Here is a 26,546-nt window from a genome sequence, read left to right as displayed (position 1 = left end):
TTTCAGTCAACCTAACAAAAGTGGGAGTAGTAAAAACCCACCCAAGCATGAACATACAAGATCGAGCCACACAGGAAGGCCCTACACTATTCTGCACTTGTATATAAAGTAAATTTTTGGGGAGTATCAACATTGTGGACGTGTGTGCTGAATGTGCGGAAACAATACCCCACTCTGCTGTTACCTGTCAATCAAACACCACAACACATATCTTATGCACTGTAAAAACGATGCTAGCTCAGGCAATGTTGCTTACGTTTAAAATAAAATACTTACCGTAATTTTCGGACTATAAGTCGCGGTTTTTTTCATAGTTTGGGTGGGGGGGCGACTTATACTCAGGAGCGACTTATATGTGTTTTTTTTTTTCAAAAAATGAAAAAAATAAAATAAAAAAATAAAAATGAAACCGCGATAAACGAACCGCAATGTAGCAAGGGATTACTGTAATTTGAATTTCAAGTGACGACAGCAGCGCGAAACCATCTGCGTCACTCCAATTCATTAAATCCATCAATCGTCCTTTGTCAACAATGCGTGCGCGTTGCTGACGGCTCTTGCACTTAAAAATATTCCACAGGCCCATATAACGATATATAAATTATATATCAAATAACTATTATATAAGCAATAATGTTATCAAACCATCTGTGCACTCTAAATCATTAAATCCATCGATCAAATTCCTCGTTCTTTGTCAACATCGCCGCGCGTGCGCCCTGACGTCAGCCTCGTCGTTATTCCACAGATCTACTATATAACTATATTGTAGCGTTAACAAAGTTCAAGGAAAGACGTGGGTTTGGTAAACGGCTCTTTATTTAACAAAACAAACTTACAGGCGTGTGGCGGCGTGGACTTCCAGCCACGGAAGAGGAAGAGAGCTCCATACGATAGGACCGGGCGTGCGTAAAAGCCATGACCGAGCCCCATCCACCGTCCTCGGACAGCCACCCGGCTGAGCACCGGCCCTCGACTTCCATCCACGGAGGTGAAAGACAGCTCCGTCGAGTGACGCGTGAGCAGCCCTTCAGCAAAGCGCCAATCACATGTGCTTCTTCTTCTACTACTACTTTGGGATTTGGCTTCATAGAGATACATAGAAACACTAGATGATCGCTTTAGCTGGTTGACGACGTGCAGACCTGTCCACCATCTTGAACCGGGAGTCACGGGAAATGGTCATGCTGACGTCAGCAGCGCGACGCGACGTCGCGGTCGCGCGTCAGCAGCGCGGTGGTTGTTTACATAAAGGACAAAGATCGACTCGTCCAGGGACGGTGGATGGGGCTCGGACAATGCTTTTACGCACGCCCGGTCCTCTACCGAGCTGTCTTTCACCTCCGTGGATGGAAGTCGAGGGCCGGCGCTCAGCCGGGTGGCTGTCCGAGGACGGTGGATGGGGCTCGGTCATGGCTTTTACGCGCGCCCTGTCCTATTGAATGGAGCTCTCTTCCTCTTCCGTCCGTGGCTGGAAGTCCACGCCGCCACACGCCTGTAAGTTTGTTTTGTTAAATAAAGAGCCGTTTACCAAACCCATGTCTTTCCTTGAACTTTGTTAACGCTACAATATAGTTATATAGTAGATCTGTGGAATAACGACGAGGCTGACGTCAGGGCGCACGCGCGGCGATGTTGACAAAGGACGAGGAATTTGATCGATGGATTTAATGATTTAGAGTGCACAGATGGTTTGATAACATTATTGCTTATATAATAGTTATTTGATATATAATTTATATATCGTTATATGGGCCCGTGGAATATTTTTAAGTGCAAGAGCCGTCAGCGGCGCGCACGCATTGTTGACAAAGGACGATTAATGGATTTATTGAATTGGAGTGACGCAGATGGTTTTATTAACGTGTTATTTATGTAATAGTTTTTTGAATAACTCTGAATTTTACGTCAGGGCCGTTCTCAGCTCTTAGTTTGTGTTTATGTCACGTTAGCATAGCTATCGTTTAGCCTGTTGTTGCTCGTTCATAACTGTTCTTGGTGTTGGATTTTGTCGAATAAATTGCCCCCCAAAATGCGACTTATACTCCGGAGCGACTTATATATGTTTTTTTTCACTTTTTTGGGCATTTTATGGCTGGTGCGACTTATACTCCGGTGCGACTTATAGTCCGAAAATTACGGTACTGTAAATAAAAATCATAATGCAGATAGACAGATAGATAGATATACTGTAGTTAGTGGTTAAATTTACTGTATGGTGGTTGCGCTGTTGCATCATCCTGCAATGAACAATAATTGCTGGTGAGAATGAGCAGCCCGTGTACATAAAAAAACATTATTGACCAGATAGGGCACATTTTGCAACACAGGTGCGTAGATGTCCTCAAATGATGAAGATTATCCCTTGTGATACTGTCCCTGCCTTAACTCTATTAGCGGCTTTGGGTATGACCACTATATAAAGGGGGCAGCTCAGTGAAAGCACATGACAGGGAGTGCAAAAATAAAGAGAAACTTCTCTTTGTTTTGCATCTTTTTCTTCGCAGGCCCTCCAGACTGCTCCTTCTTCTGGATTCAAGCAAACCCCAAACAAGCATACAGGTTGGGCTACTGCTGGCACCACACATTGTCTCTTGAGTTGCACTGAAGTTTGTACTCCGTTTAAATTTGATCCCAGGTGGATAAATAGCTTATTTATATTTATATCTATCCCATTTGTTTTATACTGGAGGGGCAAAGTATCGAGGACAACACACTATAAAATACTGGGTTGTTTTCCTAACCCACTTGTTGGGTGTGGGTTCTGAGTAGATAGGATTAATTATCTTGGCTCAGCACATTGGATTGAACATTGGATTTGGGTGGGCTAAATATCTGAAACTGCTCACAACTTTGAACACGTTTGGATACTGAAGTTGAGGTACTGTACATTTATGGGTCGACTTCCGTAGAGATGTCTGTGTGGTGTAAAAATGAGCACAACTTGTTTCTGTAGTGGGGAAAGTCTATTTTATTGTGTTTGGGAATTTGGACGACCATGTTGCTCCATGCTGGGTGTTGCAGTGGGCTGAGGGCGTTTTCCTTTACACGCCCCTGATGCACTTGACAATTTGATGACAGAAAGTAAACTAATCGTTAGACCAGCTAAAAGCTGGTCAAAGTTTTGGTACAGGTGATTCAACACAATTTTGGTAGTGGATTTTTGTGATTAAGGCAAATATTGAGAGTTTCAGCTGTCTCTCTCTCGCTCTTTTTTTTTTTTTAAGTACTCACATGACTCCATCACACACACACGCACACACACAAACACAAACACCCAAAAAATGGGAGGGTTTTATTAGGAACAAGATCCAGTGCCAAAAACCTACCTTTGACCCAGCACGTTTAAGAGTGTAGAGGCAAAGTGAAACACTGCATGATGTATCCACGAGCAAAACCACAGTAAAAAAAAGAACATGTCTTCTTAGAACAACATTTAACTGGGATATACAGTACTACAGTAATGGACAAGTAATATTTTATTTTATTTTATTTTATTTTGAAGGCCCTTCATTTGATGCACATCATAATGGCACACAGCATTGAAATGCTGGCAGCTGTTTATTCACATACTCCTACTTTATTATAAAAACAGTATGTTGCATTAATGAAGTTTTACTGAAGAAGTTGGAAATAACGCTGCAAATTATTGGTTTAATAGAAATGAATGCAGCAGCAGCAGCAGCAGAACCCGAGGGCGCTAAAGCCAACCCTCCTAAGTCGAAGGAGACAAGACTGTTCAAGAGCAAGCCTCCCAAAGCTGGTTTAAAGGAGTAAGTTCACAGGCAACACAGATACTACTATCAAATAGGCTACTAGTATTATTGGTTCATTCAAATTTTATTATGTTGAAGAAAGTAATGGCATGTTCTTCATAGATTTGATGATGTACCTGGGATGGACGGCATTGGAGGTAACCATCACATAAATTAGCAATAAGTGAGACAGCCCGATCAGTGTTTGAACATTTCTTATTTTCTTGCTTTTATTTAGATACAGAAGTCATCTGCCCTTGGGAGACTTTTCACAACGTGGAGCTGAGTGATCTGACTGAGTTTGGCATCGTATAAACCATGTGCTAACAAAACGTAGTTTATTCATCGTGGCTACAATCCAGCTGATTTATTGTTCTCTTGGTTTGATGGCAATACGCTGGTCGGGTTTCTGAGTGGGAACAGCTGATGAAATTGAGGAAGCTATTGATGTGTAACTTCCCACATTCTGGGTCACTCGCTGCAAGCTGCAACTTTAGGCTTCACATTTTTTAGTCACTTATCAAGAAGTTTCTGTTGTAAGGTTATCTATCTATCTATCTATCTATCTATCTATCTATCTATCTATCTATCTATCTATCTATCTATCTATCTATCTATCTATCTATCTATCTATCTATCTATCTCGCTGTCTGTCTGTCTGTCTGTCTGTCTGTCTCTCTCTCCATCTCGCTCTCTCTCTCCCTCCATCCATCCATTTATCCTCCGATCTTTATTCATGTGCTGTTACATCTTATCCCGTAATAAAGTCAATTAATTACATTTTTTGTGACATGCACTTATTTCTTTGATGTTGATGAGCCATTTTCAGTGGGAGCTTTTTACAGCAGCCCCTGAACTGATCAACATTGTTGCCACTATTCTAGTGATGGGAGAATTAAGCTTCAAATTTGCTTCATGAACCGGTTGTTGTGATTTTAATCCTATAGATGACACCGTCGTTTTAACTAAAGAGGTTTAAGAATTTGCAGTCAGTGTGCTTTCAGCCCAGTGCCAAACGAAGATTGTCATTTGGAGGGCTCAGTAAACACAAGTGGTTCATGAAGCAGCTTGAAGCTTCATGTTTTAATAGGCATATACCATTCTTAAACTTGAAATCCTAAAATGCTCTAAAGCCAAACAATATGTCAACATAATAAGAATCAATAATTTCCAAAACTGTGAATTGGTATGCCCTCTTTGCTGTTTAGATTGCTTAAACCCTCAGTGAACTTACCTACCATAAATGTCAACTACGAAAGTCTATTTATGAAAATTCTACATAAATGTTCCATGAGTGAATCAACTGATGAGGTCTGCTTAGTTATATGAATATAAAATGTACTGAAATTACAACTTACCTAAATACATGACATTTTTTCATAACCAGAATGAGTATGACCCTCAATATGGATATTTATTCAGTGCAACTCACTCATCCCGTGCTTTGGTATAGACACAAAGATTTATTGTCAACAGTAACAGTAACTTCTCGTTTAAATTGTTATTGCATTTTAAGATCTACATTGTAACAATACCAAAAACAAAACAAAAAACGATCTCTAATGCAGGGATGCCCAAACTTGACGGCCGCTTACATATAGTTAGTTGTTTAATACCATTTTAGGTTCATCCTGATGTTTCACTCCCAAAAAAATGAAAATCCTTTCATTTTTGTGAGTAGTGCACATATGTCACTGTGCTAATGCAAAACAATAGGTCACAGAATTTTTTTTGTTCTTAAAGTTCTTAAAGTTCCTTGTAATGATGGTCTAAAAGCTCAAATAGTAAAGATTCCAGTACTAAACAATTATATTATTCCTCTGTTTATTTATTTATTTATGTGTTTGTTTGTTTGTTTATTCATTTATTTGTTTGTTTATTTATTTGTGTTCTCCTTGGTTACCTGTCATATTAGTCCTCCTTAGCTCTTTAATACATGTGTTTTGAACTCATTAAATAGAATACCTACTGACCATAGTCCCGCACCTACTGTATACTAAAACTCCCAAGATGTTGTGCAATTCACACGTAATTAATCTTCCAGTTACTATATTATAGGTTTTCCCATTCTTTTGTTCTTCTTCTGCTGCTGCTGCCGATTTTTTCATAAGAACAGTCTTTTGCCGCATATTTCAGGAACGGTGTTTAAAGAAAATTAAGCTTCATTATTTTTTTCAAGATTTTTGTGCAATAATGAGGGTAATCTATTCATAACGGTTGTCTTTAAAGTGGTATATTTTGAGACAGCCCTATAAAATATATAAAAATATAGATAATCCCACACAAAGCAGTGAAGAAGAGGACGTGCGGGATGTCACACTTTTCACATTATGTAACGTTTACACATAAGGTAGCTGTATATTCGAGGATACAAATAAATTTCATCAATCCCAACATATCAGGTCTGGTTGAAGAAATGTACCAATTTGGCCCGAATATAAGATGATGTTTTTTGCATTGAAATAAGACTGAAAAAGTGGGGGTCGTCTCATATTCGGGCCCTAGACATTCACAACGCTAGAGGGCGCCAGATACCTTCAAAGTGAATGCTGAACTAGACTCCCCAGGCTAAAGCGAACCCGTCACGAAGAAGAAAAAAAATACTAAAAATAGCGGAAGCACTAAGAAAAATAGAATAAATAAATATAGCGGTAGCACGAAGAAGAAAAATAAAAAATAGCGGTAAGAAAGAAAAGACAAGAAAATAAAAGAAGAGATAACAGAAAATGGAGAAACGTAGCGACAATCTGGAGAAAAGTGCGTCGAAGATCGGCCAGGGTAACCGGCAGCTGAGGAGAAGTTATGACGTAAACTTCAAGATGATAGTGATAAATGAGGCGGAGTCTTCAAACAATTGCCAAGCGGCTGTGAAATATGGTGTCACAAGCCCCCCCTCCCCCCACTTGTCACAGGGGCCGTAGGCCCCCCCAATGGGGGCCGCAGTGGGCCAGGGGCCACAGGCACTCATTGGGGGCTGCAGGGGCCACAGGCCCCTATTGGGGGCTACAGGGCCCACAGGTGGGGGGCCACAGCGGGCCAAGGGCAACGCCCCGGAGGGGGCTCAGGGGGAAAGCTCCCCATTTTTAAGCTTGGCATTTTTAAGATTAACATCCATCCGTCCGTCCGTCCGTCCGTGCATCCATCCATCCATCCATCCATCCATCCATCCATCCATCTTCTTCCGCTTATCCGGGGTCGGGTCGCGGGGGCAGCAGCTTTAGGAGGGACTCCCAGACGTCCCTCTCGCCAGCCACTTCATCCAGCTCATCCCGGGGGATCCCAAGGCGTTCCCAGGCCAGTTGAGAGACATAGTCTCTACAGCGCGTCCTGGGTCGTCCCCGGGGTCTCCTACCGGTGGGACATGTGTTTCTTGCGGAGAGTCTTCTTCTTTTCGTGTCTTTGAAGTGCTAGTCAGATGACAGTTTCCCATGTCTTTACACAGTCTTTTGCGTTGTCATTGAATTCAGCGAGATCTTTTAAGCTGCAGGGGTTGGGTAGTAGAGGGCAGACAAGGCAGTGCTGCATGGTATGGTCCTCTTCTCCACATTCACAGAGGGTTGGGCCGGTTTGGTAGCCCCATCTGGCCATAGCAGCTTTTGATCTGCTTGTTCCTGTTCTCAGGCGGTTGAGTGTCTTCCACCGGACCCATGATGCTTTTGAGCCGGGTGGGAGATCTTCGGAAGGGGGGATTCCCATGTCAATGGGAGGGGGGTCATTTTCAAGTTTTGTTGTCCATAGCTGGAGTCTTGTTTCTTCCTGAGATGTTATGAGGGGCTGGACATGATTGAGGAAAGGCCGGGGCTTCGCGTCCATGAAGGATGTGGCGTTCATCGCTGGAAGATTTTGTCCTCTCGACTTGACTGGTGGCCTCCCTTCTCACACCTGGAGGAGTGATGCCAGCGAGGAGATGCAGATTGTTCACGTTGGTAGGCTTTAAGCAACCAGTTATCAAGCGGCAGGTCTTGTTCAACGCTGAGTCCAGTTTCTTAGCGTGGGTTGATCTCTCCCAAACAGGACATGCATACTCCGCAGAGGAATAGCACAGGGCCAGAGTGGTGCATCTTAATGTATGTGCTGTGGCTCCCCACTTTGAGTTGACCAGCTTCTGTAGGATGTTGTTTCGGGAGCTGACTTTCAGTTTGGTGTTCTGGATATGTTCTCTGTAGGAGAGGGTGCGGTCCAGGGTTACACCAAGGTAGACGGTGCAGTTCTCAAGTGGTGTTCCAGACCATTCGATGCTAAGAGGTCTGTTTGCTACCCGGTTCCTGAGATGGAATGAGCAGACTTGAGTCTTGGCAGGGTTTGCGTGTAGGTGGTTGCACTCGTAGTAGAGGAGTAGCTCATCTAGGGCTGAGGTGAGGTTTGTTCTACTGCTTCAAACATAGTCTCTTGTGATATTATACAGAGGTCGTCTGCGTAGATGAAACGCTCAGTGTTCTGGTCCATTGGCTGGTCATTGGTGTAGATGTTATACAGCAGTGGAGCCAGCACACTACCTTAGGGTAGGCCATTCTTTTAAAGTTAAAGTTAAAAGTTAAAGTCCCAATGATTGTCACACACACATCTGGGTGTGGTGAAATTTGTCCTCTGCATTTAACCCATCCCCGTGTGATTTTAATCCATCCCCTGGGGGAGAGGGGAGCAGTGAGCAGCAGCGGTGCCGCGCTCGGGAATCAATTGGTGATCTAACCCCCCAATTCCAACCCTTAATGCTGAGTGCCAAGCAGGGAGGCAATGGGTCCCATTTTTATAGTCTTTGGTATGACCCGGCCGGGGTTTGAACCCACAACCTTCCAGTCTCAGGGCGGACACTCTACCACTAGGCCACTGAGCTTTTGTCGTCGCCAGCGACTCTGTTTGTTGTTCAGGGTCACATTGAAGTGCCTGTCTTTCAAGAGGGCTCCTATGAGGTCTGAGAATGCCAGATCTTGTGTCAACTCAAGAATCTTCTTTAGGAGAAGGCGGTGGTTCACAGTGTCATATGCGGCAGAAAGATCGACAAAGACGGCTCCTGTTACCAGTCCTTTCTGAAACTCATCTTCAATATGTTGAGTGAGATTCAGAAGTTGGCTTGTTGTAGATTTGCCAGGTCGGAATCCAGCTTGTTGGGGGATGATGGCTGGTTCAACAACTGGGGCCAGCCTGTTGAGGATCAGTCGCTCGAACAGCTTATACAGTATAGGTGGCACAGCAGGGAGATTGGGCGAAAGCTCTTTGCATGTGCTGGATCATTACCTGGTTTGAGGAGCGCAATGATTTGGGTTTTTCTCCAGATCTTTGGGATGTTTCTTGTCAGCGTGCAGTTGTTCATCAGCTCGAGGATCCATTTGCGCGTCAGAGGTCCAAAGTGTTTGATCTCTTCCGAGAATATGTTGTCCAGGCCAATGGCTTTGCCAGTCTTTAGCGCATTGATGCCGAGATTGAGCTCATCAAGGGAGAATGGCTCAGTCAGTCCGGTGGTTTGGGAGTAGTGAAGTCTGTCTACCTTTGGTCTTGGCTGTTTGGTGGTGGATTTCCCATTGAGTAGCAGCTGATATGCAACTTGGTTGGCAGTGGTAGTGTAATGTTGCTGTGTTGGAGTTGACGGATCGTTGCTGATTCTTCGGATTATGCGCCATGCCTTTTTTGCTGTTTTTTGCCATATCAGTTGTCTCCAGTAGATCTTGCCATTTCCGTTGGCGACATTCTGATAGGGAGGTCATGAGCCTCTTGCCTACTTCGATGGTACTTTCAGCAAAGGGGTTGGATTCATAGAGCTGTTGGTATTGCTCGTATAGTTTTCTGCTTTGAGCAAGTCCAGGTATGTATCGTGTGCGGCAGACTCTTGGGATGTTCTTCCGAGCTGCCTGGTGCACGAGCTTGGTGAAGATGTCATCGTTTTTGGGGTCCGCCAGGAGATGGGCAATCTTTCTTTCCAGGTCTTCTTGGAAACCAGGCCAGTTCGCTTGACCAAAGTTGAATCTTCTTCTGAATGGAACTGTGATTGCAGCATTGACTGTAATGCCAATGGGACGGTGTTGGGTTTTTGGCAGTGGCTCCAGCACCAGCTTCTTGCTCAGTCCACTGATGTTATGACTGACAAAGACAATATCAGGGTTATAGCTTGTTTTCCAAAGCCCACTGTTGAAGGACTTTGGCTGTTTGGCATCGTGGATCAGATTAAGATGGTTGCTTTCAGCCCATGTTTCCACTGCATCTCCGTCTTCGTTGTTTTTAGCGTATCCCCATTGTGTACTGTGACTGTTGAAGTCTCCAATCACAATCTTCGGTTTTCCAATTGATGGTATTTCTGGCATGGCAAAAGGTATAGGATGTGGTTTGTATACTGAGGTGATGGAAATTCCTCTTAGCTCAGTTGTTAAGACTTCAATGTCATTTTCATGGCTTTTTGATGTTGATTCGATGATTGTCCCATTTTTTGCTAGCATGATGCTTCCGTGTTTCTCATGTGGTCTTTCTATGAGGGTGGTCATTCCTTCCACATGAGGCCGGTGGTGTTTAGGTCCACGGTGGGTTTCTTGTAGGCAGAGAATGTCACACCGATGCTCTCTGCAAAATTTTGCAACAAGTTCTTCTTTAGTTGCAGATAGTCCTTCTATGTTTAGATATATGATGGTCAATGCTGGTCTTGGAGGCAAGTACTGACCTCTCTTCATGCTCCGGACTGATGGGCTACTAGCATTCATTGAGCTTTTGGACAATTGCTTGTTTTTCAGCTCGGCTTCAAAGTGTTTGGTAGAATTCACAAGTGATAGTAGGTATCAATAGCAAGTATTAACAGCAATTATTACTTGACGGGGATCGCGACGTGAACGCTTCTACCATGACCCCCATTGCGGAGATTATCTCTTACAAAAATTTAGAATAACACGTCTATCTTAGGCGGTACAGTGCGCAGAAGTTAGAACATCGGCCTCACAGTTCAGAGGGTGCGGGTTCGATTCCAACTCCGGCCTCCCTGTGTGAAGTTTGCATGTTCTCCCTGTGTCCGCATGGGTTTTCTCTGGGCACTCCGGTTTCCTCCCATATCCCAAAACCATCCTTGGTAGGTCGATTGAGCACTCCAAATTGCCCATAGGTGTAAGTGCAAGTGCGGATGGTTGTTCGTCTATGTGTGCCTTGCAATTGGCTGGAAACCAGTTCAGGATGTCCCCTGCCTACTGCTCAATGACGGCTGGGATAGGCGCCAGCACGCTCGTGACCCCTGTAGGGACAAGTGGTACAGGGGATGGATGGATGGATGGATGGATGGATGGATGATGGAGGGACGGAGGGAGGGATAGAGGGATGATGGATGGATGGATGGATGGATTGATGGATGAATGGATGGATGGATGGATGGATGGATGGATGGATGGATGGATGGATGGATGGATGGATGGATGGATGGATGGATGGATGGATGCACGGACGGACGGACGGACGGATGGATGGATGTTAATCTTAAAAATGCCAAAAAGAAACCGTTCGTGGATTTTTTTGGTGTCTTTTTAATGCTGATATATAATCTCAAGACAGATATACAAGGGCTTTCTGAAGTTCCTCTTAAAAAATACCATTTTGAATCTCTGTGAGAAAGTTAGGTATTACTGTAATTTTAATCTAGTTTGCAGTGGTGTTGAATTATATTGAGAAATGTTTCTTATATTTTGTTTCTTATATTTTTCTTACATGTTTTTTTGTTTCATATATAATTATATTTTGTTTCTTACATTTTGGTCACCTCACATTGCTATAAGAGAAGAATAAAACATGAATTGCTGAACGAATATGTAGTACATGATGATGGAGCTGCCATCTTGATGTCAGAAGAGTCCTAACAGGATTGCATAAATGTGTGGAAGGGAAAGCTGAGAAAATGTGTTAGACGAGTCTTAGACTATTATGATTAAAGTACTTTAATAGGCAAAGCCTGTAATTTGTATTATAAATATATATTTTGTGATAACAGCCATAGAGCCTTTCTGACACACCTCATATTGTTAAATCACTACCTTTCCGACAACGTCACAGAAGACGGAATATTTTTGACTTGCTCTTTTAATGGGTGTGATTTGTTTGCCCATGTGACCATGCTGATGTTGTCAAATACTTGGTGAATAATAGACTATAATCCTTGCTCTAATCCATTTTTGTCGCAGAACATGCAATGGATTAGTGTGATCTTGTTAGAAGCAAAGTTTGGCCTTTAAACACGCTGACTCTGTTGCAGCTGACCTTTGACTTCAACACTGACACAAATCGCATTAAAATATTAAGAACGTTCTCATCTTGTCACTTTGGCTGAGTAGTTACATAACATGTTTGAAGGTATTAAGGAGGCGCAGTCCCGACACAAGACACTTGCTTGAATGTGTACCTGAGTGAAACTAAGTCTTACCTTTTCCTATTTTTTTTTTGACAAAAGGCTTCCGAGATGAACGCAGCAGCAGGGGAACAAGGAAATAAGGCCGCACCTCCTAAATTAAAAAAGAAGGAAACCAGGCAGTTTAAGCGCAAGGCTCCCAAAGCCGGGCAGAAGGGGTATGCTCCATAACATTCCAAATTTGGATGACATAATTTACGCATTTATCAGCAAACACTTGTATTAAACTACCATTTTCTTCCCCCCAAAAAGGTTTGACAATGATGTTCCTGGGATGGAGGGACTTGGGGGTAAGTAGTTTAAAAGTTGAGTCTTGAATATGGTTGAAAGTTTAGTTTAACCAGTAAACTAAACATTCAACCATATTCAAGACTCAATTTTATAAACCTTATAAAAAGTCCTTTCATAAGGTTAAACTTTAACCTTTTATAAGGTTTTTGTCCATCTATTTTGCAGACTCTGCAGTGATATGTCCCTGGGAGGCATTCAGTGACATGGAGCTAAGCGACTTGGCTCAGTTTGGCATTGTCTAGACTCACAAAATGGCCCTTGACGGATGGAAGGTTTGAGTACATCAACAGAGGCAGCAGTACTGGATAGTGATTTCATAACTGGGAGAAATATCTGAAGCTCAGTTTCACACAGAAGTTTTTTCTCACCACCCACCGTAGTAGATGTACCTTCTGTAAAAGGTTCTTTTGCAAATGTTACCTCTACAGATGACCGATTTTGCAAATGTGCTTATTATTAGTTTCAATATATTGACATAGAACATTCATTCATAGGAGAGTACATGTAAAAATCCTCATTTAGAGAAACCAGCATTTATTTTTGCAAATGTTATTTTGAATTGTCTTATTTTCGAAAGGATATATTTTACAATACATACAGCATTAAACTTCTGGTGCTACCAAATCTGCCAAGAAATTATTTCTTAGTACTGTATGAGGTATCTTGATGTCTGATGCATTACACCGTGAACAAAATGCTTAATAAACCACAACTGTAAAGATAGAAGTCTTACTGTCAGTTATTGTATGACATGGGATGTCCACTCGGGTGTCACGAATCGGAGTGGAAATGGAGCAGGGCGACCAAATGCAGCTTGGACCAGGGTTTATTGGCGGAACTCAAAATACAAACTGACACGACTTAACAAAACAATAACTTGAGTGACTGACCGGGACGTGATACAAGACAGCAGGACAGGACGACAGCAAGACCGTACGACAACAGGAACCAAAAAGACATCATGACAGTAACCACAACAACACGCACAATGATCCGACAGGGAGTGACACACAGACAGGACTTAAATACAAGACAGGTAACAAGAGGCAGGTGAGAATGATCACACTAATCATGGGCATACAGGAGGGGAGGGGCGAGCACACAGACAGAAACACCGGACATGAGCACACAGGAGGGGAGGGGCGAGCACACAGACATGATCGGGGACGAGTCGTGACAGAACCCCCCCACAAGGGACGGCTCCCGACGTCCCAAAAAACCAACCCCCCACGGCAGCACGCGGGGTGGCGGGGGGGAAGCGCACCAGTCCAGACGACCCCACTGGTCTGTGATATAGCCTGAACCGCGCTCGGCGGCGACTGGGGAAACAACCGCTCTCGGCGGCAACTCGGGGAAACAGAACAGCAATCGGCGGCAACTCGGGGAAACAGAACTGCACTCGGCGGCGTTCAGGGGCCCAGGGCCACAATTGCGGCACACACTGGGGACCTGACCCGCAATCGGCAGCAACTTGGGGGACAGAACTGCACTCGGCGGCGTTCAGGGGCCCAGGGCCACAATCGCGGCACACACTGGGGCCCTGAACCGCATCTGGCAGCAACTTGGAGGACAGAGCTGCACTCGGGCGGCAACTTGGGGGACAGAACCGCACTCGGGCGGCAACTTGGGGCACAGAACCGCACTCGGGCGGCAACTTACACAGAACCGCACTCTGGCGGCAACTCACACAGAACCGCACTCGGGCGGCAACTCACACAGAACCGCACTCGGGCGGCTACTAAAAGTCATCGCCGCAATCAGCGGCATTTGAAAGTCCGGACCGCGATCAGCGGCATTCGGAAGGCGGAGCTGTGGCAGCAGCAAGAGCCACCGCGCGCTGCAGCAGTGGGAGTGGGGCCAGGGACGATCGCGGGTCCGGCGCAGCTGGCTTGGAATCTGGCGACGCCCGCGGGTCCTGCAACGCTGGGGTGGAGCCCGGTGGCGGCCATGAGTCTGATGGCGCCGGGAGGCACTCCGATGGCGGCCGCGGGCCCGGCGTCGCGGCAGTGAAGTCCGATCGCGGCCGCGAAGCCGCTGGCGCCAGAAGCACTCCGATGGCGGTCGAGGATCCGGCGTCGTGGCAGCGAAGTCCGATGACGGTCGCGCAGCCGATGGCGCCGGGAGGAACTCCGATGGTGGCTGCGAAGCCCATGGCGCTGGAACATGCTTGGACGACGGACGTGGATCGGGCGTCGCAGACGGGAGCTGGTGGTGGAGGAAGGTCCAAGCGCTGGTCGCTGTAGTGGTCGGATCATTCTGTCACGAATCGGAGTGGAAATGGAGCAGGGCGACCAAATGCAGCTTGGACCAGGGTTTATTGGCGGAACTCAAAATGCAAACTGACACGACTTAACAAAACAATAACTTGAGTGACTGACCGGGACGTGAAACAAGAAGACAGCAGGACATGACGACAGCAAGACCGTACGACAACAGGAACCAAAAAGACATCATGACAGTAACCACAACAACACGCACAATGATCTGACAGGGAGTGACACACAGACAGGACTTAAATACAAGACAGGTAACAAGAGGCAGGTGAGAATGATCACACTAATCATGGGCACACAGGAGGGGAGGGGCGAGCACACAGACAGAAACCACATCTTTCAAAATGTTTATAGCATGCACATATAATTGTGCTTAGCATCTTTGCTTTAATCTTTACTACAATAACCAGTGCGCAAAATTTAACGAGTTTTAATTTGATTGAGAGCTGCAATTGAAAACCCTAAAGCAGGGGTCACTCACTATATTTGTCAGCGGGCCAAAATTGGGGGCTGGACCCAAATTTAAATAAAAAGTAAAATTTGGCATAACAATATTATTTGATGTTTATTGTTTGTGTATTCTTTTTTTATTTCATTCCAAAACAAAAGGCATTTGTAGCCTTTATGAGTCAAGCTTTTCTTTAAACAGATATTTTCTCTTTTGTCCTCCTAATTATGGAATCCAGTTGGAGGCCGGATTGGATAGTTTGGCGGGCAGGATTCAGCCTATGGGGTCTAAAGGCTTATTTATAGTCCCCATATTCTTATGAAAATATGTGCAAACAAAGTTTGGCCTTCCCCTCATACTTTGAAAACATTGCAACGACCTTCTGAATGCATGGATGCCAGTCATCAGGGAGTCCAAGGCAATGAGGAGGCTAAAAAACGTGCAAAACAGGGATCTGAGCTCCTCATTGAGGGCCCACTTAGGTGTTGTATTTGCATCCTGCTGGAACCAAGTCTGGGACCCAGGCCCACTGTGCTGTTGTCAGTGGGTGTCACATCTATATGGGGCCAGTCCATCCCTGTGGAGAGCAAGCCATCTGCCACTAGGTGGCAGCTGTACCATATAACATGTAACCTAATCTATTTTCTCCAGCACTTCACATGGCCCCACCAAGTGGCTGTCTGATTTAGGCCACCTGCACTTCTTTCTTTTTGGACTGTATATCCACACGCCACACCAAGATCTCCATCCTTAAAGTCCCTTCCTCTGACCCTCACGGTCCTTTTCAGCCTTACACTCACTTTCTGCAAATTGCCACAACTTGAGATTTGCATGGGCTGACTCTAACTGGTCTTGGCTTGTGACAGGTCTTGGCACCATGAGTGTGTGTGGGTGTGCATGCGCATGCTTGATTGGAGGTAATTTCAAGTGTGGTGCGCTGGAGTTACTCTATCAGCGGCTGTCTTCAATGTCAGCGCCCTGTCAATACTAAAAAACGAGTTTGTACGTAGTACATCCAGCCGTTCTGCACAATCTGTAAATTTTCAGATCCTGACTTGCATTTTCCCCCTGTTCCCAGCCTGCCACCTTACCTACGCTGAAAACACCCCACAATATGGACACTGCTCCTGGACCTCCTCCACACGACAAACTCTTCCAACCACCATCATCCCACCCCAATAAATTCATTATCATCTCAGTTTAGTCATTCTCTCTTTCTTCTGCATTTGGGTCCTCGCGTAACCCATCTGGCATCCAGGACCCCGATCCCAATCTTCAGACCTAGCTGGACAAGGTTTGCTTTTGGATCAGCATGGCCAAGCCCTAACCATGATGATGGGAAAGCTCGTGAAATTTCACAATCCCTCACCGTACTCCAACATTGGTCTCTCATAAACTCTAGTACTGATATGACAAAAAGCTACCTCATCTGGGGGCCTTGTTGAACAACCAGAGTGTAGAAAAGATTCAATATTTAATTGAACAGTAAATTTGACTTCATGTTAGAACTTTGCCCATTGACAGAATTAGAGAGAAAATCAAGATGGTACAAAAGTATAAAGACTTGTGAGAACATTTTAACAGCTGGAATTAAAAAACAGTATTGTTGCTGTGTACAAGAATGAAGTGAGTAGATTCATCTGTGTGTGCAGCGACATGTTGGAGCTATTCTCATGGTCCATTGGTCCAAGATGACATTTCAGCTTCATCTGACATTTGAATGCAGGCAAATGAAAGGCTCCATACCCAAAGTCCATCCAGGAAGTAACAGAAACCTGTTCAATTAGCTCAGAAGAAATGGAGGCAAGGGTCTGATGGGCTCACTTGATGCTCGTGTGAGTGGAGTCATAATTTTCAACATTTAGATTTTTCCGATACTAAATGACAAATGCATATCACACAGTGGAGCTGTTCAAGCTATCATTTAAGTTTAAGGTGACAGATGTGAAACAATCCTCTATTCACAAGGTCAACATTTAAACCACAGATGTACGAGCTTCTCAGAAACCTGGTTCTACAGTCAAGAACCAAGCCTTGGAGTCTCTTCAAGCTAGCACGTCAAGAAAGCACAAGGACAAGGAACCAAATGCAGGGAAACAGGAGGAGCAGGGCATATCAAAGAATTTGTTTTTAACAAACATCCACTCCCAAACTACTGAAGCAAACTAAAGTCAGAGTACCAAAACTTCAGGCGGAAAACAGCACAAAGTCAACAAAGACAACGAACCAACAAGGACAGAAAGAAAGCACTGAGCTAAGTACAAACCGGATTCGGTTGAAGTTGGGAAATTGTGTAAAATGTAATTAAAAACAAAATACAACGATTTGAAAATCCTTCTCAACCCATATTCAATTGAATACACTACAAAGACAACATATTTAATGTTCAAACTGATCAACTTAATTGTTTTTTGCCAAATAATAATTAACTTAGAATTTCATGGCTGCAACACGTCCAGTAGAAGTTGGGAAAGGTGGCAAAAAATACTGAGAAAGCTGAGAAAGGCTCATCAAACACCTACTATTTGGAACATCCCACATGTGATCAGGCTAATTGGGAACAGGTGGGTACCATGATTGGGTATAAAAGGAGCCTTCCCAAACAAGCTCAGTCATTCACAAGCAAGGATGGAGCGAGGTTCACCACTTTGTCCACAACTGCGTGAGAAAATAGTTGAACAGTTTAAGAACAACATTTCTCAGAGCAAAATTTCAAGGAATTTAGGAATTTCAACATCTACGGTCCATAATATCATCAAAAGGTTCAAAGAATGTGGTGAAATCACTGCACGTAAGCGCCACGGAAACCAAGACTGAATGACCGTGACCTTCGATCCCTCAGACAGCACTGCCTTAAAAACCGACATGAGTGTGTAAAGGATATCACCAAATGGGCTCAGGAAAACTTCAGAAAACCACTGTCAGTAAATACAGTTTGTCACTACATCAGTAAGTGTGGGTTAAAACAAAGCAAAAGCCGTTTATGAACAACATCCAGAAACGGGTTCTCTGGGCCTGAGCTCATGTAAAATGGACTCATGCACAATGGAAAAGTGTTTTTGTGGTCTGATGAGTCCACTGTTCAAATTGTTTTTGGAAACACTGGACGTCGTGTCCTCCGGACCAAAGACGAAGCAGACCATCCGGACTGTTATCAACGCAAAGTTCAAAAGAGGATTCCAAGGATTCAGTTCACTCAAAAGAACTCAATTGAATATGGGTTGAGAAGGATTTTCAAATCGTTGTATTTTTTTTTTTATTTACATTTTACACAATTTCCCAACTTCAACCGAATCCGGTTTGTAGTAGCAGGATAAGAACACACCTGTCATCAAAATCACAATAAATCATAACATCACTTTTTTGTTTGTTACATCACTCACTTCCTTTTTTTTTCATTTTTTTTTTCACGCCATATACTTTATTTACATCACACAATTACAGCCTGCATCGTGTTACTTTCTTTAATGCTGAAAGCATCTTTCAAACCCTTCAACGCTTGCTCTTTTGTAATACTCTTCCAGGCCACTGGAACTCTTGCTGGTTTCGCTTTGTACTCTTTAGCAAAGTGTTTATTGTAGCGTACAAGTACATACTTCCAGTCAGGGCTGTGGACTCGGACTCGGGGACTCGGACTCGGTCGGACTCGGTCATTTTTGCCGGACTCGGACTCGGTGCTGATTTTGACCGAGTCCACCGAGTCCGACAATAAAAAAAAATACGTTCATATCAACATTTGTGTTTATTTTTCGTGCGTATTTGCTTCGCTTGAGTTCAATATGGTTTTTGGTCAAACGCGCATGCGCGTGAGGGGAAATCCCGCAAAGGAGGAGGGACAAACAGAGCGATTGGTTTTGCTGGCTTTTTAATGAATGGCGACTGTGACTACGGGGGCCCATTAGGTCCAGAAAAGCTGACAAGACGCTTGCCAAAATGGCAAGGAAAAAATGCACAGCTAAACGAATATATGACGATGAACACAGGACGTTTTTAACAGAGTTAAAGTTGTTTTTTGTTGAACGCTATGGCAAGCCATTCTGCCTGACATGTCGGACGTCATTGGCGCATTTAAAAGCTTCAAATGGTCAGCGCCAGCTGACCATTTGAAGCTTCAGCTCACTTCATGCCAATATCGATAAGGACTTTGCAAAAGGGACTGAATTTCGCAAGCACAAGTTTGGAGACTTTGAAAAGTCAGGCAGAAAAATAGGTACAGTTTTTCAAAAAAATTACGAAGCACTCAGAGACTGTCACACTTGCATTGTTTCAACTGGCTTGGAACATTGCACGGGCTAAAAAGCCATACAATGAAGTGGAGTTCGTTAAAATATGCCTGAGTGATGTTATTGAATTTTATTTTCATCATGCTGCTGAGAATGCGCGTAGGAATACTGTCCACAGCCCTGCTTGCTTGTTATGAAGACAAATTTAGTTGTTGCGTGCGCGCCCGCGCCTGCCTGCCTGCGTGCGTGCACGTACAAGACCCACAATGCCCCGCGCGCAGCCAAAATGGAAGAACCCCGGAGTAGAGAGAGAACAATGTTTTGCCTCTAGATTTGGGGGGGAAACGGAGCGTAAGTTACGATCAATGCGGCCACGTTGAGTTGCACTTAGGCTAATGTTTACATTATGTACCAATGTCAAGGACGATTATGTCACCCAGCTTATATCATTGATGTGTTTCGATAGTTGTGGGGTCGTCACTAATTATTTGTGTTTAGATAAATGTCTGAGCTATAATGGTGTAATTAATGATTAAAACTTGAAAGTATCTGTTTATTGTATTCGTTTATATGTTTATAAAGACACACAAAACTGTTGTAATTATTTAGATTTTGATCTAAATTAGCCTTGAATAAAGACTAAGCAGTTACATGAATTAACAGAAAAAAATGGACAGCCGGACTCGGACTCGTGGTCAAGAGGCCGGACTCGGATTCCGTGCAAAAATCCGACCGAGTCCACAGCCCTGCTTCCAGTAATCAGACGCTTCTATTGTGGGGTCTGGGGTAATGTGCCAGTCAGGATAGATGGTATCGTAGTCTTTGTATGGAACCCAGGACTCACGGGTTTCTGGCGCCCTCATCAGCAATGCCAAGGACAAGCCTGTCCTTTATGAGTTCATCTTTTATAGCTCCGTATTCACAAGAGGCAGACTTTTCTCTTAGCCTTGTAACAAAAGCATATATGGGTTCTCCTTCCTCTTGGTCAAAAACGTACCTCTCGAATGTTAACAAAAGTTAATTTTATGGAACTAACTTCTAAGTAACCCCTACTAGGCCCCCTTCAGGTCTCCGAGTCAAGCTTTGGCACCATCTTCTGGTGAAATTGGGAATTGCATCTAAGCTAATTCGTCTGGGCCAAATCCAATACACATTCACGCACCATTTTGTACCATCCTAACTTCTATGTCACTTGACATTACAATATTGCATGATACATTTAATGATTACGTGATACATTTCATTTTTGACACAAACAAACAACAAAACTAAGAGAACAATTATGACCTTAACCAAATCACACAACTTCGAAAATGTGCTAGCATAATACTGACTCATAATGTCAAAGGCCATAGATGGGCTAATTACTATATTTTTATGATACATTTCATGATTACATGATACATTTCATTTTTGACAGAAACAAACAAAACAAAACTAAGAGAACAATTATGACCTTCAACCAAACCACACAACTTTGAAAATGTGCTAGCATAATACTGACTCATAATGTCAAAGGCCATAGATGGGCGAATTACTATATTTTTATGATGCATTTCATGATTACATGATACATTTCATTTTTGACAATGTGTTTATTATTATTATTATTTATTGTTTTCATTTCTTTATTTTATTTTATTTTTTTTTTCATTTCTTTATTTTGAACTGGGCGGCTCGGTGGGGCACTGGGTAGCACGTCCGCCTCACAGTTAGGAGGGTGCGGGTTCGATTCCCCCTCCGGCCCTCCCTGTGTGGAGTTTGCATGTTCTCCCCGGGCCCGCGTGAGTTTTCTCCGGGCACTCCGGTTTCCTCCCACATCCCAAAAACATGCTTGGTAGGCTGATTGAGCACTCCAAATTGTCCCTAAGTGCGAGTGCGAATGTTTGTTTGTCTCTGTGTGCCCTGCGATTGGCTGGCAACCGGTTCAGGGTGTCCCCCGCCTACTGCCCGATGACGCTGGGATAGGCTCCAGCACACCCGCGACCCCCGTGGGGAATAAGCGGTTCAGAAAATGGATGGATGGATGGACTTTAATGAACCTTTATTGTAATTTTAAACACTGTATTGTACTTTTAAATGCTTTTTTGTATTTTTAAACACTTTTGTAAACATTTTAAAGTCAAACTGATTTTCATACACATTCTATAAATAAGAAAATAAAGAAAAATAAAGAAGAGTAAATACATATATTGTTAAAATATCCGCACAAGACTTACATGAACCTTTATTATAGTTTTATATACTTTATTATATTTTCAAACACTTTATTGTATTTTTAAACACTTTTGTAAACATTTTAAAGTCAAACTGACTTTCAGAAACATTCTTACTTATTTAAATAAATAATAAAATAAATAAAAGTAAATTTATTGTTACAGTATCCAAACAAGACTTTTATTAACCTTTTATGAAGTGTAAACATGTCTGCTCTTGCGTACTGGCCGGCTGACTCGCCCCCACGGCCCAGCGCGAGGGCATCTGTACAAGACTTTTATCATTTTATTTTTAAACATTTCATTGTACTTTTAAACACTTTATTGTAGCTTTAAATACTTTTTAAATAGCTTTAAAAAGCTTGCTATGACCTTCTGCTTCGATGACGCACGAAGCAAGCTCTGCTCTCCTGCTCAGCAGTCATTCCAGCATCCTTAAACTTTGTGTGAGCCCATGTTGCATTTGGTTGTCCTGCCTCGTTCGTGACAAAATAAGTGCAAATCAGAGATGCTGCCGATTCTGCTGACGCGAACGAAGTGGAAGAGTGGATACGTAGCGCGACTGCAGGAGGCTGAGATAAAGTGTGGATGAACTGCTCTTATAGGCCAATCAACGGCAAGGATAGAGATCAACATGTTCCCATTGCTCTCGTCTCCCCTACCGGCCAATAGTGTGCTGTAAAGTCATATGGGCAGACAAAGCCCCGCGCTCCAAGTGACGCCGCAAAAAGCCGCGATGCACCGAATATATCCACGATATTTGTTTTCATAAAAACCCGCGATGCACCGAGGCCGCGATGCACCGAATGTATCCGCAATATTTGTTTTAATAAAAACCCCTGATGCACCGAAGCCGCGATAGGTGAACCGCGAAAAAAATTAAAGGAACAGTTTTTTATCAGGGTATGGCATGAATTCAATTCGACTTTTCTGATAAGGTTTTGGTCAGGTACGTGGCAGAGGGGGTTGTTAATCAGTTTCAGATGCATTAGTGTTGATGGAATTAACAACAGGTGCACTAGAGGGGCAACAACGAGATGGTCCCCAAAACAGGACTGCTTTTGCAGGTGGAGGCCATTTCAAGTTCCTCTTCTTGATCTTTTTTAACAGCTGTTGCAAGAAGATTTGGTGTGTCTCCCAGGACAATCTCCATAGCATGGAGGAGATTCCAGGAGACAGGCAGTTACTCTAGGAGAGCTGGACAGGACCGTAGACGGTCCTCATTCCATCAGCAGGACCGATATCTGCTGCTTTGCGCAAGGAGGAACAGGTTGAGCACTGCCTCAGCCCTACAGAATGACCTTCAGCAGGCTACTGGTGTGAATGTCTCTGCCCAAACAGTCAGAAACAGACTTCACGAGGGTGGCCTCAGGGCACGACATCCTGTAGTGTGCCCTGTGCTCATTGCTCAGCACCGTGGAGCTCGATTGGCATTTGCCATAGAACAGCAGAATTGGCAAGTCCGCCACTGGCGCCCTGTGCTTTTCACAGATGAGAGCAGGTTTACCCTGAGCACCTGTGATAGAGGTGAAAGGGTCTGGAGAAGCCAAGGAGAGCGATATGCTGCCTGCAACATCATTCAGCATGACCGGTTCAGTGGTGGGTCAGTGATGGTCTGGGGAGGCATTTCCATGGAAGGACGAACAGACCTCTACAGGCTAGAGCAGTGGTTCTCAAACTTTTTTCAGTGATGTCCCCCTTTTGAAATATTTTTACAGCCATGTACTAGCGCAACACATTTCTGGTCGAAAAGAAAGAGGTGCAGGATTGTGCGATCAGTGTTTGATTTATTAAAGTTAAACAACTTGTAGCAATGTACCTGACAGACACATTGATGTTTCAAACAATGCATATAGAAACAACAAAGATAAACAGTAAACGGTGACCACCAAGAAGGCATAAACCCTTTCAAAACTCAAATACTGTATGCAGAACACTGCTAATTTATATTAATCTTTCTTGTAATAATTTCTTGCAAGGAAATCAAAATATACATAACTAAAAATGTGTTCACAAAAATAAATTAACTTAATTATAAATAAATAATATCTTATTTACAAAATAAATTGATAACTTAATAATAAATAAAGATTTGCTCATAAAAAATAATCAACTTTACCTCTTTTGGGATACAAAAAAATGAAACTTTTTTCTCTCTTAAAATTGAATTGTTGCATTGAACATTTGATTTTGATTTGACAAGCATTGAACAAGCGTTGAACAGTCTTGAAGCTTGAATGAATCTTTTGCACTCGTACTACATTTTAGTGAGAAACATGGGCTTGTACCTCACTGAGGATCTTCCTTGGTGGCAGGGAGGCAACTGCTGTGATCAAGTTCTTCTCCAGGCTCAGTCTGTTTCTTTGCTTTGTTTTGATCACAGTCATTGCAGAGAAGGAGGTCTCACATAAATATGTGGAGGCAAAGGGCAGCAACTGCTCCAAAGCTTTCTTTCCCAGCTCAGGGTGCTCCTGCCTCACACACACCCAAAACTGTGTGAGAGTGGATGCGCCAAACTTCATCTGGTCAGATGCCACTTCCATCAGTTTTTCCTGGTGAGTGACAGGAAGCTTGCTTCTCTTTGCTTCAGACAAGAGAAATGGGTTTCTCACCCAATTCAGCTATGCAGATTTCTCCTCCATGTCAGCAAAGTAGCAATGAAAGCCCTTTATCAAGTTAGCCAAATGTCCCACTATGACTAACTTCACTGGAGCTGTCTCCACATCTTCATTGGAGAGAAAAGCATCCACCTGAGGAAAGCAGGTGAAATTCTCCTGACCACATGTCCTTTTCCACAGCTCTGCTTTCTACAGGAAACCACCCACCTTGTCATACAGGTTCAGGATGCTGGTGTCTTTGCCCTGCAGAGACACATTCAGTTTGTTCAGTTTGCTCAATATATCTGCCAGATAGCAAAGCTTTGCAAGCCAGTCCGTGCTCTCAAACAAGGTGTAATGGGGAGATCCGTGCTCTGTCAGAAAGGTGTGCACTTCAGCTCGTAACTCCAACAGCCTGTTGAGTATCTTCCCTCGAGAGAGCCAGAGCACTTCTGTATGCAGGAGGAGTTGCACGTGTTCAGCTCCCATGTTTTCACAGAGGCGGCGGAACAAACGTGCATTAAGTGGCCTTGACTTGATGAAGTTGATCACTTTGATGCTGTCGTTCAAAACATCATGCAACACGGGGCTCATTTTCTTGGACGCTAACGCTTCCCTGTGAATCACACAGGGATGAGTAATGTCGGGATTTTCCTTTTTAATCTGCGCGATGAGCCCTTTCGCACTGCCCGTCATTGATACAGCCGCATCTGTACACACGCTGCTGCAGGATTTCCAGCTGATACCATTTTCAAAGAAAAATGCGTTAACGACATTAAAAGTGTCCTCTCCGGTTGTTCTCCCCTCCAGACTTTTGCAGAAAAGTATGTGTTCACAAATGTCGTCAGTCTCAATGTATCTCACAAAAGCAACAATCTGTGCATTCCCACTGACATCTGTGGATTCAGCCAGCTGGAGTGAAAAAGAGTCTCCAAGTTTTCCCACAACTTGTTCGACAATGTCTGCACCCATTTTGTCTATTCTGCGGCAAACGGTGTCATTAGACAAAGGCACAGTTTTTAATGTATCCGCAGATTTTTTTGTCTAGCATAGTTTCGGCCAATACAACAGCGGCGGGGAGCAGCAGCTCTTCAGCTATGGGGAACGTTTTTTTGGCTTTAGCTACGAGCAAAGAAACCGCATAAGAAGCCTCCAGGGCTTTGGCTAATGTAGTGGAGGCTTTTCGCATTGTGTCTTGGGATGACTTGAAGTCAGAAAGTTTCCTCCTGAAGAACTCCGGTGGCTTACCAACATGGCATCCGTGTTTTGTGGTGAGATGCCGCTGGAGATGTGCCGGTGTTGTGCTCAATTTGGTTCCCCTGTGAGATTTTGTTCCCCCTGCCGCGGGAGCGCGCACGCCTTGTTTGGAAAGCAAAAAACCGATGCCATACGGCGTCGTACGGCGTCAGCACTATGTTGTTTTCAATAAAAACATGAAGAACTCACGTTTGCGTCAGTCAATTTTAATTTTTCGAAAGGATTATTCTCATTTGATGTCTATAAGTTCATCCGCGTTCTGCCGTTGAAGCGGGGTGCATTTAAAGACCAGTCGTACAGACGGAACACTCATTCACTTCACCAAAAAGCAACGATATGATTATCGTATTTTTCGGACTATAAGTCGCGTTTTTTTTCATAGTTTGGGTGGGGGGGCGACTTATACTGAGGAGCGACTGACACTTGTGTATCTCACCCTCAACGTTGTAAAAAGAAGCTTTTCTTCTCATAACGTACTTCTCCTTTTCGTAATACCATTTGGGTATTCACGTTTTGTTTTGTAGGCAATCATTTGTTGATAAATAGTTGGGTCCATTGTGCGGCAGCGTATTGTTGTCAGAAAACAAATGGCGAAATGACATTAAGTGCACACTTACAAGGTGGGGTAAAATGGGTGCTTCGGTGACAAGTTTGAATTCAAGACAATATTGTTTGACCAAAAGAAGGAAAACATAATTATCTATTTGTTTATTTATTTATTTAGTATCCAATATTGTAAAGTTATCAGTGCACAAATCATTTATTTACATATACACCGTTTTAAATGAGGGGGGGAACGACATATTCTCACGGGGCCGCCGTGAGGATGTGTCCCCCCCTGTAACTTGGGCTAGGAATGAGGGAACCTGTTCAAGTTTGCTACACTACCTGAACAGACCCCCAGGAAGACAGAGAAAAAAAACAGTTGGAGTCCTGCACTCACCGTTCTCAAAATAAGGGGGAGGGGGGGGGGGGGGACATGTCCTCACGGGGCCGCCGTGAGGATGTGTTCCCCCCCTGTAATTTGGCCTAGGAATGAGGGAACCTGTTCAAATTTGCCACACTACCTGAACAGACGCCCAGGAAGACAGAAAAAAGAAAACAGTTGGAGTCCAGGACTC

At 43.8% G+C, this 26,546-nt stretch overlaps 1 long non-coding RNA gene across 1 annotated transcript; it reads left to right on the top strand.

The window, feature by feature from the left end:
- Positions 1 to 2,425: 2,425 nt before the first annotated feature.
- On the top strand, positions 2,426 to 4,347 carry LOC119120436. Its single transcript, XR_005097513.1, has 4 exons — positions 2,426 to 2,562; positions 3,662 to 3,773; positions 3,879 to 3,913; positions 3,994 to 4,347. It is a non-coding gene; the product is annotated as an uncharacterized LOC119120436 (long non-coding RNA).
- The last annotated feature ends 22,199 nt before the right edge of the window (positions 4,348 to 26,546 follow it).

This window comes from Syngnathus acus, chromosome 3 (assembly GCF_901709675.1).
Source record: "Syngnathus acus chromosome 3, fSynAcu1.2, whole genome shotgun sequence".
Taxonomy (NCBI): Eukaryota; Metazoa; Chordata; class Actinopteri; order Syngnathiformes; family Syngnathidae; genus Syngnathus; species Syngnathus acus.
Note: the sequence above shows the minus strand (reverse complement) of the source record. Positions and strands in the feature narration are given on the sequence as shown.